We start from the raw sequence: 4048 nt of genomic DNA, 5'->3' as shown, positions 1-4048 counted from the left end.
CCAGAATGAATGTGAAGAAACTGGAGTGAGATTTAGTTAGTGATTTTGTAAGGGAGTAAGTCCAGTGCTCTCAGAAAATACACAAAATTTACCTTTGAAAGGAGGGAAGAAAGGAAGGAGACAAAGTAGGAAGTTATACAGCTAAAATTGGCTAATGATAGGAGATAGCAAATCTCCAGCCTTTATCAAATGTGTTAAACCTCTTTCCTAATAGTACTTAGGGCTTTAAAGTGACCCCTCTGTCTTAAGAGCAAAATTTTGAATGCACTGAGTGGGAGGACTGTGTTTAAAGTCAAGGAGCTACTTGACAACCTGATGAAATTCTGCCAAGTCTTTATTATTGAGTCCTGACCATAGATGAAAGAGAAGTATTGTTTCCTTTGCAGGAATGGATTTGGAGGATTTAGTTTATACTGCATTAAAAACATTTTTAACTCCTGTTCTTTCCCTTCTGCCTCTCCACCCTGACATGTAAAAGCAAGAAAAATCAAAGATATATTTTCACCTTAAGCATTTTCAAAACTTCTACAATTATAGAGTTCAACTAATTGAACTCCAGTGGTTGATTTCTTTTGAAAGAGAAGTCACAATTCCAGAAGCTTTTTCAAAAATGACAAACTAAGATTATTATTATTATTATTTTTTGTAGGTCATACTGGAACAATAAGTGGAATAAAAAAGAAAATCCCAAGAATGCCAGATGTAAGGGATAAAAAAAATGTGGAAGCGTGTTTATTGTGGTAAAGACTATTATGTCAATTTGCAGTAGATGGTGCTGATGGGCTGGAAGGCATAAATTAATGCTGTAGGGCCATATTGTGATAAGGCTGCTTTATGGAAGTGCATATATAAATAAGGTTTTATTTGGTGCAAATATCAATACATTCTATTTACTGTTCACGCATTATCGTTAATATATTTGGTATTTGGATTTTAGCTGATTCAGCTGGTATTAAAGCGGATGTCATACTACTCATCCTATCCTGAAAGATAAGGGAAGAACGTAGGGGAAGATATCAGTGGGAAAATTATTAATATTATGTACAATAACAAATGGAAACAGGAAGAGAGTCTTTTATACATGGAAGAAGCATGCTGTAGATTTGATGAGAAAACTGAAAAGCATGTCGATAGTAGCATTAGCTCTGTTGGTGCTGTGTGTATGCTTATTGCTGTTCTTTGGAGCATGCAGTTGATTTGGTCTGGTAGAAAAAGATCTCTTCCATGTTTGCTATGCCATAAAAAGGCTGAAAAAATACTGCTGAGGTAGCTAGTTAGCAATAGCATTAGTGGGTATCTGCTACAGTCCCATCATATTAATTGCATCTTCTTTCCTCAGAAGATAAAGAGGGAAAAAAATATTTCCAAAATCTAGATCATTAGGCTGGAACCTTATATTTACAGCTCAGTGAAACTACATCCAATTTAAACGCAGAAATTGCTTCCTGAAACATGCGAAAAAAGAAAACAATTAGTAAAATGTGCCTTAGCAACTATGGATACATATATAGTATTTGTTCTGGTAGATAATGAATATAAGTTACTGCATAAGTAAGAAAATTACATCATCAGGTTTCAAACATTAATCTTTCAAACACAGATCTTAATCTTAAAGTACTAGGATGGGGTTTTCATCTGTGCAACTTTTTGCACTTTAGGTAAGGTATTTATTCCACTACTTTGCATGAACTCTGATAAGCAATCACCCAGGCGTTACTTAGGTGGGAATTGAAATATACAAATGATTACTCTTTTTCCCACTGCTCATCGGTCAGATTTTGATCAAAATGTGATAAGATTTTATTTCAAGTGACTTAGTGTGTTACTTCAGACTTTGTTTTGTTTTGTTTTGTTTTCCTTAAAGGAAGCAATGTCCAAATATGCAGACTGGACTAGGGCTCTGGAGATCTGCCCCTCACCTGCTGGGACATTTCTCTAAATCCCCAATATCTCTGCACTTTACCTTTGCTAACTGTTCTAGTGTTGATGACAGTCATTCTGTTATTTTGTAAGGAGTTTCAAATCTATGCATGAAAAGCACTAAATACATCTGTGATAGCAGTAAAGATCCATTGTTAGATTCACTTACTGCCTTACTAAGATACCCATATGCCTTAGGTACATGCATATTTGCCAAACAGTACCTTAACTATTAAGGACTATAAAGCTGAATGTCTCCTGTATATTATATGAAGTAATACTTCATCAACACTTTCCTTCGGAGAGTGATAACAGCTATTAACTTTGTGTGTGAATGTCATTTAAATTTTGCATTCCTTTCCCTCCTCCCAGTGATCAGCAGTAAATTAAAGTACTTCCCAGCTTGTTTTTACAGATGAAGAGAGAATTAAAAGTGGTGCGTGAGGGAGCCTTTATTCCTTAAGACCCATATAAAACAATTTAGGTGGAATGAACTTTCTAAAAGAAAAGTAACAGAACATTTAAAATTTATTCCTCCACAACTCTCTTATAGTTTCTTAAGCTGTTTTTAGAAGGATGTTATTACTTTTGTACACATATGAGAATAACTGGTTCAAAAATACTTGGATTTTGCTTTTCCCTCTACTCAGTTAGCTGTATTATATTTTAATTAATTAAATGCAGTGGCAGCCACTGAGCCTGTGTGTGATACTGAGTCTTTGTCAGCAGTTTACTTATGGCTTTCCTGTTTAATTAAGTGGGAAGCAATGAGTGGTTGATGCACTGTTATGTATGGTATGTAGGACAAACTACACCTGCCACTCTGAATAAAATCTTCTTAATGCACATGATGAAAGTGCACATGCATAAAGCATATGTGTATATGCATAGATATTGTGAAGAGTTAATTCCTTGACAAGGTATTTGTAGCTCTTCTTACTTTTTGAACACTCTAACTCCTTATCTTGCATTTTCTTCAGTTTATTTACAGAATTTTAGTCTGCTTGCTCTGGTTTAAAAATCTCCTGAGCAAGCAGACTGAAAATTCAGTAAACAAGCTGAAGAAAACTTGAGATAAGGAGCTGAAATATCCAGGAGAAACAAGAGCCTTAGAGCTCAGAAGGCAGAACTAAACTTTCAACATCATGGATTTTACGCAGTGTGCAAAACATTTCTCCTTATACTGTAAACAAGTTATACCACTCAGCTGTTATTTTCTTAACCGTTATTTTAACAAAATAACAATACTAAAACGTTGGTATCCACAAAGTGCTGACCTCCTCACTGGACATCATTCATTGTATGCTGTGTATACATTTTCACTTTACATATCATATTTTCTGCCAATTAGTTTACCATTGTAAGCTACAGCATTTTACTATTTCTGTTGCATCTCAGGGCCCACAGCTCAGTTTACTTTTGTCCTGAAAAACAAATAAAAGTGATAGCATAATGCATTGGTATTTTGTGGTTCAATGTCCAATTTCAGATTTCTATTACCTTCTCTTCCTGAAGAGAAGCAAAAGTGTTTTTTCTCCCTGTTCTCCCAACATGTCCCCCCCCCCAAAAAAAAAAAAAAAGGCTGAAGCTCTTCTGTAAAAGTAAGCAACTAACAACAAAATGGTTTATTTTGTATATGTGCTGCTAAGCATATACATCTATGTACATCCTCAAGTCTAGCATTGGCCAAGGCCTGAAATGGCTTCTGAATAATGCATTTATCTCTCAGGGAACACCATTTTACTTTCAGATCAGAAGAAGCAACGTGAACTTATCACACTGCCCCTTCCTTCACATTCGTTTTGCTGCTTGACATGTCCCTAGGCAGATTGTGTGAGACAGACCTTTCCTCTGTAAGATCCTGCCATTTTCGGCAGCCTTCTGACATACTGTCTCTTGATTGCCTGCACTTAATGCTGGATCTCAGCTGAACCCTGAATTTTGTTATTACCTTCCTCATCCTGTTCTCACCCAGTTCTGTAATGTTACCTTGTGTAATAAAATATTCTCAGTTGTGGAAAAGGATGGTGTGTGAGGGAGCAGAAATAGATTTTCCTTTAAACCTTTTCATAACTCACTTGCATAAGAGCTTGGAGGAAGAGGTGCAAACACGTGCCCTGTGGGCGAT

Source organism: Cygnus olor, chromosome 4 (assembly GCF_009769625.2).
Source record: "Cygnus olor isolate bCygOlo1 chromosome 4, bCygOlo1.pri.v2, whole genome shotgun sequence".
NCBI lineage: Eukaryota > Metazoa > Chordata > Aves > Anseriformes > Anatidae > Cygnus > Cygnus olor.
Note: the sequence above shows the minus strand (reverse complement) of the source record.